Source organism: Salvelinus fontinalis, chromosome 31 (genome assembly GCF_029448725.1).
Source record: "Salvelinus fontinalis isolate EN_2023a chromosome 31, ASM2944872v1, whole genome shotgun sequence".
Classification (NCBI taxonomy): Eukaryota; Metazoa; Chordata; class Actinopteri; order Salmoniformes; family Salmonidae; genus Salvelinus; species Salvelinus fontinalis.
Genome location: NC_074695.1, coordinates 42,717,394 through 42,729,893, shown reverse-complemented (window position 1 = coordinate 42,729,893; position 12,500 = coordinate 42,717,394). Strand labels below are relative to the sequence as shown.

General features: G+C 46.7%; 1 protein-coding gene across 2 annotated transcripts in view; it reads left to right on the top strand.

Annotated features, from left to right (window-relative positions):
- LOC129830298 (protein bassoon-like) overlaps positions 1–12,500 on the top strand; it is a 215,734-nt gene that overhangs the window by 109,261 nt on the left and 93,973 nt on the right. The gene's annotated exons all lie outside the window — the stretch shown is intronic.

Here is a 12,500-nt window from a genome sequence, read left to right as displayed (position 1 = left end):
CTCTCAATAAGCCACAGTGTGTACAATTTGTACAAATAACACTACTTATATCGCTAGTTATACTACTGTTATCTTTCTACTAATAAAAAAGATATTAAACATTTGTTTTTGTGTATTTATGGGCTTACCATTTTGTTTGTTTAGCAGTAGCTGTGTTTCCAAACCTGTCTGATGAATTTCATGGGGGGGCAACTGGTGCCTATGTGTCTGTGGCGGAGGCGTGAAGCCTGTTTTTGCCTGTCCTTGGGTATACATGTATACATGTGTGTGTGTTTACATGTATCCGACTAATAGCTTTAGGCGCACTACCATCGAAAAAGTGACTTGCAATTCTCAAACAAGAACATCTCTGGCATAACAACTCCAGCTATAGCACTGCCTGTGTCTCCTCTGTCCTCTTAGTAGTGTGACACCAGTCGAGTTCCTAGGCTGTCTCTCCTGCCATGCACACACACACACACACACACACACACACACACACACACACACACACACACACACACACACACACACACACACACACACACACACACACACACACACACACACACACACACACACACACACACACACACACACACACACAAGCTAGTTCCTGGGCTGTCTCCTCTGCCCCTCGTTGTACCAGTAATTAATTACAGATTAAATTAGAGCTCCTGAGTGCTTTCTCATACTGCTCCGCTGCTCTGGAGGAGTGATGGGAGGGCACAGGGACACGGGCTGAGATGCTCTGATAAGGCCTTGGATGATTAGAACAGAACACCTCCACTTCCATCCTTCCATTCACAGAGTTCCGCCGTGGAGAGACAGAGACAGAACACAGGGAGAGGAGGATGATCTCTGGATTCGTTTAATTAGTTCGAAATGACCCCCTGGATTAATGATTGACAATCAGGACAGGAAGTGTGTGTGGGGGCTTGTCTGTGTGTCTGTATGTGTTTCTCTCTATCTCTGTGTGTGGGAGCGCATCTGTGTGTTTTCGTGGATGGAGGATGAGTAGCCTGGTCCCAGATGTTCATGTGATTTAGCCAACTATGATAGTCAGACATATTGGTTACGGTAAATGCGCATACAGATCTGGGACCAGGAAAAGGGATGAGGGGCTCACAAATTAAAAAGGAACAGGGTAGCCTGGAAATGGGTGGCATTTGGCTATGGTAGTGAAGGTTTGAGTAAGAAGCCACAATATTTACAACAGTAGGGGAGGTTGCGAAGGGTGCTTGGTAGGAGCGCCATATCCCACGTAGTATATACATACCCAAGGACCTTGTGCTGTCTGATCAGCTAGTGATGCTGCTGAAACCTGACGCTACCGGTTTCATGTCGTTCCCTGACTGCCTGCCTAGCTGCCTTTCCACTGGCTTATGTGAGAGCAGAGAGCGAGGTGAGTTGGCATGATCAGTGTTGAAGAGCTGCCTCCTAAATGCTGACTGTTCGCTCCGTGCGGACCTGGCTTTCTGACGGCTCCCCGCCATGCACAGAGCCACGGGACTCATACACTCATTAACATCAATGCTATCTGACCTGATTCGCAGGATGATAGCGACAGAGGAGGTTTTTCGGTGTCAGTTGAAAGAAATGGACTTTTAACTTATCGCCAATTACTATTCGAGGAAGGATATCTAAATTTTCTGCAATTAGAGGGAAGAGGAGAAGAGGGAAGAGGCAAAGAAGATAATAGGTGAGAAATATATACACAACCATGTATATCCCCCCTCAATCAAACACCGCAACGGCGCTCAGGAAACTACATTGGACTTTGTGCAAACTGGAAACCGCATATCCTGAGGTTACATTTTTTGTAGCTGGGGATTTTAACCCTTTGATGCATACAATCACATAATTGTGATCATTGTCGAGTGGTCCCTGTAGCATACCATCTCAAATATGTGATTGGAACAGTAGCAACAGAACGTATGATGCAACAAACGTGTCTAAACAGCATTGCTGTCTGAAAAGCATCCAAACGATGCTTTGTACTGATGTGAAATAAAGGTCTTCACTACTTTATTCTTAAATTTGATATTTTATTGTAAAAGATAAATGCGAACTTCATCATCCAAATATCACACGGAACACATCCACAGCCAAACTAATTCCATAAACCAGTCTAAATAACATGTTTCACTGACAAAAAAACGAAACATAAGTTAGTAACCTAATAGGTAGACTTGTTTACAATGTACCACAGGTCTGCTGAGCACAAGGGAGAAATGTAATATTGTTTAGAAAAGAGATGCATGTCAGCTAAGCTAACAGCAGCTAAATTCTTTGTGATGGCAGCCATGTTTGACATCGAAAACTCCCTAGTCCCTAACTCCCTAGTCCCATTCATTATGAGACACAAATAAACCAAGTCAGTCAAAAATGGCTGCGCCCATTGCCAGACAAATTTTAACTTAGTTTCGGCCACTTTCAGCATATTACAAATCTTCGATGTAGTTGTTACGGTGTATACAAGAACCGGAGCACATGACTTAACAAGTCATTTACAGTTTTTGACAAATCACAAAGCAAATAAAATCTTATCACTTCACAGATCATCACCCCAAATATAAGCCTACTGCCTAGCCCAGGGGTGGACAAACTTTTTGGCTCGAGGGCCACATTGGGATTTTGAAATTCAACGGAAGGACGCATTTTTGGGGGGACAAATAGTTTGTTAAAATCAATTTGCGGGGGACTCCCGAGTGGCTCACTGCATCGCCGTGCTTGAGGTGTCACTACAGACCCGGGTTTGATTCCCAGGCTGTGTGTCATAGCTGGCCATGACTGGGAGACCCATGAGGCGGCACACAATTGTCCCAGCGTCGTCCGGGTTAGCAGAGGGTTTGGCAGGCTGAGATTTCCTTGTCCCATCGCGCTTTAGCGACACCTGTGGCAGGGCGGGCGCATGCACACTGACACCCATTGGCCTAGCCTAACCGTAGCACAGAAGCTAAACAGGGTTGCCAGATTTGGCAAATGTTTTTTGGGGGAAACCATTTTAGGGGTTTTGTGTGTGTGGGGGGGGTTAAACATAATTGGTGGGGGATTTCAAGTCCATGGGGGTGTAAACATGGAGGAAGGTATTGTGGTTGGATAAGAAGCAGGAAATATTGATATGCTGGGGATTTATCAATAAATGGGGGAGCAAACACAGGAGAAGTTTATAAGCTAAATAAAAATAAAACCCCTTTTAAGGAGGTCTGAGTTGGTAACCCTGCGTAACGATAGTTACAATCTAAGTCAATCAAATTTTCCCTCCCTTCACCTTGTTTTGTTATAAACTCTTTGGTCTGACAGACAACCAGAATGCATTGTATGATGTCAACAAACATGGCGCCACACATAGCTGGCATTTAGCTTAGCATTAGCTCATCATAACCAATACAACCTTCCAAAAAGTATTTTACACACATTATAAGTGTCCATTACAATTTATGCAAGAATCAGATTGTTTTTTACCAGTACTTGAAAACGTGAATAAAACAGTAAATACATTATGCTCCATACATATGGTGTGCTACATTAGAAACAACAACACAATATACAGAATCTATATTGATAATAAGGCACTTACTTTGATAGGACGAACACATGTCCAAAATTATTATTAGTAAGGAAAACAACAATGAAGGCAATGCGGGCACCAGCCGGAAAATGTGCCAGTGGGAAAAAGTTTGTGCAAGTTCTTTTCTGACTGGAGATGCGCAAATGTCTGCTTCAGTATTCTCTTTCACAGGCGGTTAGCCGTTGGTTGGCTTCTGCCAAAGCAAAGATGGCGCAGAGATGGTCGCCTCACTTCGAGTCCTTAGGGAAACTATGCAGTATTTTTCTTTTCATGTATTATTTCTTACATTGTCAGCCCAGAAAATCTGAAGTATTACATACAGTAAAGTATTACATACAGCCGGGAGGAACTATTGGATATAAAAGCGATGTCAACTTACCAACATTATGACCAGGAATATGACTTTCCTGAAGTGGATTCTTTGGTCGGACCACCACCCAGGACATTGGATCTAATCCCAGAGGCCATGCGTCACGCCGACATAAACAAACATCTCTCTGGTAAGAAGAAGGGTGGGGGTGTACACTTCATGATTAACAACTCATGGTGTAATCATAACAACATACAGGAACTCAAGTCCTTCTGTTCACCTGACCTAGAATTTCTTACAATCAAATGCTGACCACATTATCTCCCAAGAGAATTCTCTTTGATTATAGTCACAGCCGTGCATATCCCCCCAAGCAGATACCTTGACGGCCCTCGAAGAACTTCACTGGACTCTATGTTAACTGGAAACCATCTATCCTGAGGCTGCATTTATTGTAGCTTGGGATTTTAACAAAACTAATTTGAGAACAAGGCAACGTAAATTCTATCAGCACATTGACTGCAGCACTCGCGCGGCCAATATGCTGGACAACTGCTACTCTAACTTCCACCATGCACACAAGGCACTCCCCCCGCCCTCCCTTCGGCAAATCTGACCACAACTCCATTTTGCTCCTATCGTCCTACAGGCAGAAATTCAAACAGGATGTACCCATGACTAGAACCATTCAATGCTGGTTTGACCAATTGGAATCCACGCTTCAAGATTGTTTTGATTCCGCGGACTGGGAAATGTTCTGGGAAGCCTCAGAGAATAACATAGATTTATACGCTGACTCAGTGAGTCAGTTTATAAGGAAGTGCATTGGAGATGTTGTACCCACTGTGACTATTAAAACTTACCCTAACCAGAAACCTTGGATAGATGGCGGCATTCGTGCAAAACCATCGCAAACCATCGCATTCAACCATGGAAAGATTTCTGGGAATATGGCAGAATATAAACAGTGTAGTTATTCCCTCCGCGAGGCAATCAAAAAAGCAGAATGTCAGTATAGGGACAAAGTGGAGACGCAATAGAACGGCTCAGACAACGAGACGTATGTGGCAGATCTACAGGCAATTACGGACAACAAAAAGAAAACCAGCTACGTCACAGACACCGACGTCTTGCTTCCAGACAAACTAAACACCTTCTTTGCCTACTTTGAGGATAATACAGTGACACCAACGCGACCCGCTACCAAGAACTGCGGGCCCCCCTCTCCTAGCCAAGGATCATATCACCTCCACCTTACCTGCCACTCTACCCATAGGCTTCTGAGCCCAAGTCCCCCCCCCCCAAAATATTGTGCCATACAATGCATAGCCTACTGCATATTACGCATAGCAGAAAAACATACAACACAACTGATTTAAGATGTCTTTGGTACATAATTGGTCTAGCCTGTACACCAATATTAAACACATTTGAGTAATCGCCTTTGAGTGTGGACGGTATTATTATGCATGTTGAATGGTTACCTTATGCTATGCTCCAAAATGTATACCCAGGAGCCTGGGAGAGAACGGTTCATTGATTGTGGAGGTCGATTTCGAATCACCTAGTAATAGGGATTTTTACAAATATTTTCATTATTAATTTGGGTGACATTACCTTTAGCTATACAGAATATCTCACCACCATGCGCTTTCATCTCCTCCTCTCTCTCCTTTGTTGCTTTCTCGAGCGCGTGGAGGGGCTGTCAACGGTTTCGTGACATATGTTTTGTTGCGAAAACATGTTACTGTCGATGTTGCAGAGGATGCTCCTCAAAGAGTGGTTGATGCATGGAGTGAAATAAGTGTTTTTATATATTCTTTTATATTTTTTATTTAATCTCAGATGCTCATATTAAGCACATGCTCAGCAATGAAACCGAGGTAGTCTACCAGGCTTCGTTGAAAAACGCACTGGCAGGAAAGCGCACGGCCTCCATTCCCTATTTGAGTGCATACAGATAACATGTATTTTTCCCCCTGCCCTATTTCCTGCCCATTTGATAAATGGGCCATTCTAAATCGAAACCAATGTTACATATTAGTTAAGACAAGATAAAATTGAGAAAAGTCTGATGGGTGAAAATATGATCACTTGATGAGAGAACTTCTGTGCAGCCTGAGGCAAGGACCAGAGCTCAAGCTTTCTCTGCTACTTTCTCAAATCATCAGAAGCCTATAGTCGCATCATGTTTTTGATTTCTAAGACATTGTAAGGTTTGTATTATTCACAACCAACGTTGCCAAATAGCTCTACATCTAGCGTACAGGACCTGTTTCCAACGATCACTTTTACGCTCAACATAGCCACTTCATAGTGCATTCACTCCAGAATGGGAGCTTCCTATTTTAGTTCGATCATATTCTTCTTACTTTAAAATCATATAATATAAAATAATGGCACGGGACTTACAAGCATATCTTGCTAGCTAAATGAACAAGCCTACAGCCTATGGCATAGAGCATAGCCAGATAACTCATATTCTGTTCTTCTGAAATATATTTTCTTTATATCATAATGTTCCTTTAAACATGACTAAAATAAATAATGGATTTATTGTGATGGTGTACATTCAGTTGATTTGTTACACTATTTTAAATGTTGCAGAGGTGCAAATCAGCTGATTTATCTGCAGCTTGTACACATGGAGGCCTGGAGACACTTAACGTGTTTATGTTCATTAACGGGTCAATTACCGTGAGACCGCCAGTCTTTTGCATAACAATAACCGGCTGACAAAATGTCCTGACCCCGACAGCCTTAGGCGTGACCCTGGACAACACCCTGTCGTTCTCTGCAAACATCAACAGCGGTGACTCGCTCCTGCAGGTTCATGTGCTCCAACATTGGTAGAGTACGATCCTACCTCACACAGGATGCGGAGCATCTCCTAATCCAGGCACTTGTCATCTCCCTTCTGGACTACTGCAACTCGCTGTTGGCTGGGCTCCCCGCTTTTGCCATCAAACCCCTGCAACTCATCCAGAGTGGCTGGTTTTCAACCTTCCCAAGTTCTCCCATCTCACCTTACTCCTCTGCACACTCCACTGGCTTCTAGTCAAAGTTTGCATCATCTTCAAGACCATGGTGCTTGCCTATGGAGCAGCAAGGGGAACTGCCCCTCCCTACCTTCTGGCTATACTCAAACCCTACACCCCCAACACCTCTGCTCTCTTGGCCTTCCCACCCCTACGGGAGATTTGCTCTCTCTCAGCCCGGTCCTGAACTAACACTCACACCTGACTCCCCCCTTTCTAGCTCTGACTTTGCTGATAGCTATTTCATTGTGGGAAAGGGTACTTACTATGCCTTTGATATGTGGTTGTCCCACCTAACTATCTTAAGATGAATGCAATAACTGTAAGTCGCTCTGGATAAGAGTGTTTGCTAAAGAACTCAAATGTTTAAAAAAAAACAGAAAGAAAGAAAAGGTAAACATAATGACGGGGCAGTGGAGGCTGGTTTAGCTCACTTGGAGAGCCGCTTCTCTCCAGCTGGAGGTGGAGTGGGAAAGCAGGCTTGGACACAGGGGAGGACATCCCTAGATCTGTAAGAGGAGGAGGAGGAGGAGCTGTGAGCTCATTATCTCTGTTATGCTGATGAAGGAGGACCCAAAAGCGACGTAATAGAAACAGAGTCTTTATTCCAGTCTTAGACAAAAACGATACTCCTGATATATCTAAGGTAAAAACAAAACAGGAAAACTGAAATCCTCTCATCAGTAGAGATGAACGACTGGAGACGCGACCACTAGACACCTGCTCACACGCAGCATCTGATGAAGGCAAAAACACGACAGGGCGGAACAAGGACACAGAACAGCAAACATCAAACAAGAATCCGACAAGGACTGAAGCGGAAAACAGAGGAAGAAATAGGAACTCTAATGAGGGCAAAAATAGGGGACAGGTGTGAAAGAGTAAATGAGGTCGTTAGGAGAATGAGAAACAGCTGGGAGCAGGAACGATAGAGAGAGAGCGGGAGAGGGAGAAAGGGAGGAGAAGAGAGAAGGATAGAAAGAGGGAAAGAACCTAATAAGACCAGCAGAGGGAAGCACAGGGACAAGACATGATGATCAAAAACATGACAGTACCCCCCCACTCACCGAGCGCCTCCTGGCGCACTCGAGGAGGAACCCTGGCGGCAACGAAGGAAATCATCAATCAACGAACGGTCCAGCACATCCCGAGATGGAACCCAACTCCTCTCCTCAGGACCGTAACCCTCCCAATCCACTAAATACTGGTGACCACGTCCCCGAGAACGCATGTCCATGATCTTCCGTACCTTGTAAATAGGTGCGCCCTCGACAAGGACGGGAGGGGGGGAGGGAAGACGAACGGGAGCGCGAAGAAAAGGCTTGACACAAGAGACATGGAAGACAGGGTGGACGCGACGAAGATGTCGCGGAAGAAGCAGTCGCACAGCGACAGGATTGACGACCTGAGAGACACGGAACGGACCAATGAACCGCGGAGTCAACTTGCGAGAAGCTGTCGTAAGGGGAAGGTTACGAGTGGAAAGCCACACTCTCTGACCGCGACAATACCTAGGACTCTTAATCCTACGTTTATTGGCGGTTCTCACAGTCTGCGCCCTGTAACGGCAAAGTGCAGACCTGACCCTCCTCCAAGTGCGCTCACAACGTTGGACAAAAGCCTGAGCGGAGGGAACGCTGGACTCGGCGAGCTGGGACGAGAACAGAGGAGGCTGGTAACCAAGACTACTCTGAAACGGAGATAGCCCGGTAGCAGACGAAGGAAGCGAGTTGTGAGCGTACTCAGCCCAGGGGAGCTGTTCTGCCCAAGACGCAGGGTTTCGAAACGAAAGGCTGCGTAAAATGCGACCAATCGACTGATTGGCCCTTTCTGCTTGACCGTTAGACTGGGGATGAAACCCGGAAGAGAGACTGACGGAAGCACCAATCAAACGACAGAACTCCCTCCAAAACTGTGACGTGAATTGCGGACCTCTGTCTGAAACGGCGTCTAACGGAAGGCCATGAATTCTGAACACATTCTCAATGATGATTTGTGCCGTCTCCTTAGCGGAAGGAAGCTTAGCGAGGGGAATGAAATGTGCCGCCTTAGAGAACCTATCGATAACTGTAAGAATCACAGTCTTCCCCGCAGACGAAGGCAGACCGGTAATAAAGTCTAAGGCGATGTGAGACCATGGTCGAGAAGGAATGGGAAGCGGTCTGAGACGACCGGCAGGAGGAGAGTTACCTGACTTAGTCTGCGCGCAGTCCGAACAAGCAGCCACGAAACGGCGCGTGTCCCGCTCCTGAGTAGGCCACCAAAACCGCTGGCGAATAGAAGCAAGCGTACCCCGAACGCCGGGGTGGCCAGCTAACTTGGCAGAATGAGCCCACTGAAGAACAGCCAGACGAGTAGAGACAGGAACAAACAGAAGGTTACTAGGACAAGCGCGCGGCGACGCAGTGTGAGTGAGTGCTTGCTTTACCTGTCTCTCAATTCCCCAGACAGTCAACCCGACAACACGCCCTTCAGGGAGAATCCCCTCGGGGTCGGTAGAAACCACAGAAGTACTAAAAAGACGGGATAAAGCATCAGGCTTGGTGTTCTTATTTCCCGGGCGATAGGAAATCACGAACTCGAAACGAGCGAAAAACAACGCCCAACGAGCTTGACGTGCATTAAGTCGTTTGGCAGAACGGATGTACTCAAGGTTCTTATGGTCAGTCCAAACGACAAAAGGAACAGTCGCCCCCTCCAACCACTGTCGCCATTCGCCTATGGCTAAGCGGATAGCGAGCAGTTCGCGGTTACCCACATCATAGTTGCGTTCCGATGGCGACAGGCGATGAGAAAAGTAAGCGCAAGGATGAACCTTATCGTCAGACTGGAAGCGCTGGGACAGAATGGCTCCCACGCCCACCTCTGAAGCGTCAACCTCGACAATGAATTGTTTAGTGACGTCAGGAGTAACAAGGATAGGGGCGGATGTAAAACGCTTCTTGAGGAGATCAAAAGCTCCCTGGGCGGAACCGGACCACTTAAAGCAAGTCTTGACAGAAGTCAGAGCTGTGAGAGGGGCAGCCACTTGACCGAAATTACGAATGAAACGCCGATAGAAATTAGCGAAACCGAGAAAGCGCTGCAACTCGACACGTGACTTAGGAACGGGCCAATCGCTGACAGCCTGGACCTTAGCGGGATCCATCTGAATGCCTTCAGCGGAAATAACAGAACCGAGAAAAGTGACAGAGGAGACATGAAAGGCGCACTTCTCAGCCTTCACGTAGAGACAATTCTCTAAAAGGCGCTGGAGTACACGTCGAACGTGCTGAACATGAATCTCGAGTGACGGTGAAAAAATCAGGATATCGTCAAGGTAAACGAAAACAAAGATGTTCAGCATGTCTCTTAGTACATCATTAACTAATGCCTGAAAGACAGCTGGAGCATTAGAGAGACCGAACGGCAGAACCCGGTATTCAAAATGCCCTAACGGAGTGTTAAACGCCGTTTTCCACTCGTCCCCCTCTCTGATGCGTACGAGATGGTAAGCGTTACGAAGGTCCAACTTAGTAAAGAACCTGGCTCCCTGCAGCATCTCGAAGGCTGACGACATAAGGGGAAGCGGATAACGATTCTTAACCGTTATGTCATTCAGCCCTCGATAATCCACGCAGGGGCGCAGAGTACCGTCCTTCTTCTTAACAAAGAAAAACCCCGCTCCGGCGGGAGAGGAAGAAGGCACCACAGTACCGGCGTCGAGAGAAACAGACAGATAATCCTCGAGAGCCTTACGTTCGGGAGCCGACAGAGAGAATAGTCTACCCCGAGGGGGAGTGGTCCCCGGAAGGAGATCAATACAACAATCATACGACCGGTGAGGAGGAAGAGAGCTGGCTCTGGACCGACTGAAGACCGTGCGTAGATCATGATATTCCTCCGGCACTCCTGTCAAATCACCAGGTTCCTCCTGAGTAGAGGGGACAGAAGAAACAGGAGGTATAGCAGACATTAAACACTTCACATGACAAGAAACATTCCAGGATAGGATAGAATTACTAGACCAATTAATAGAAGGATTATGACATACTAGCCAGGGATGACCCAAAACAACAGGTGTAAAAGGTGAACGAAAAATCAAAAAGGAAATGGTCTCACTGTGGTTACCAGATACTGTGAGGGTTAAAGGTAGTGTCTCACATCTGATACTGGGGAGAGAACTACCATCTAAGGCGAACATGGGCGTGGGCCTCCCTAACTGTCTGAGAGGAATGTCATGTTTCCGAGCCCATGCTTCGTCCATAAAACAACCCTCAGCCCCAGAGTCTATCAAGGCACTGCAGGAAGCAGCCGAACCGGTCCAGCGTAGATGGACCGACAAGGTAGTACAGGATCTTGATGGAGAGACCTGAGTAGTAGCGCTCACCAGTAGCCCTCCGCTTACTGATGAGCTCTGGCTTTTACTGGACATGACATGACAAAATGTCCAGCAGAACCGCAATAGAGACAAAGGCGGTTGGTGATTCTCCGTTCCCTCTCCTTAGTCGAGATGCGAATACCTCCCAGCTGCATGGGCTCAGTCTCTGAGCTGATGGGAGAAGATGGTTGAGATGCGGAGAGGGGGAACACCGTTAACGCGAGCTCTCTTCCACGAGCTCGGTGACGAAGATCTACCCGTCGTTCTATGCGGATGGCGAGTGCAATCAAAGAGTCCACGCTGGAAGGAACCTCCCGGGAGAGAATCTCATCCTTAACCTCAGCGTGAAGTCCCTCCAGAAACCGAGCGAGCAACGCCGGCTCGTTCCAGTCACTGGATGCAGCAAGAGTGCGAAACTCTATAGAGTAATCCGTTATGGATCGATCACCTTGACATAGGGAAGCCAGGACCCTGGAAGCCTCCTTCCCAAAAACAGAACGATCAAAAACGCGTATCATCTCCTCCTTAAAGTTCTGATAAACGTTAGAACACTCAGCCCTTGCCTCCCAGATAGCTGTGCCCCACTCCCGAGCCCGACCAGTCAGGAGCGATATGACGTAAGCGATCCGAGCTCTCTCTCCTGAGTATGTGTTGGGCTGGAGAGAGAACACAATATCACACTGGGTGAGAAAGGAGCGACACTCAGTGGGCTGCCCAGAGTAACAAGGTGGGTTATTAACCCTAGGTTCCGGAGACTTGGAAGACCAGGAAGTAGCTGGTGGCACGAGACGAAGACTCTGAAACTGTCCTGAGAAATCGGAGACATGAGCGGCCAGGGTCTCAACGGCATGACGAGCAGCAGACAATTCCTGCTCGTGTCTACCAAGCATTTCTCCCTGGATCTCGATGGCAGTCTTGCGAGAATCCGTAGTCGCTGGGTCCATTCTTGGTCGGATTCTTCTGTTATGCTGATGAAGGAGGACCCAAAAGCGACGTAATAGAAACAGAGTCTTTATTCCAGTCTTAGACAAAAACGATACTCCTGATATATCTAAGGTAAAAACAAAACAGGAAAACTGAAATCCTCTCATCAGTAGAGATGAACGACTGGAGACGCGACCACTAGACACCTGCTCACACGCAGCATCTGATGAAGGCAAAAACACGACAGGGCGGAACAAGGACACAGAACAGCAAACATCAAACAAGAATCCGACAAGGACTGAAGCGGAAAACAGA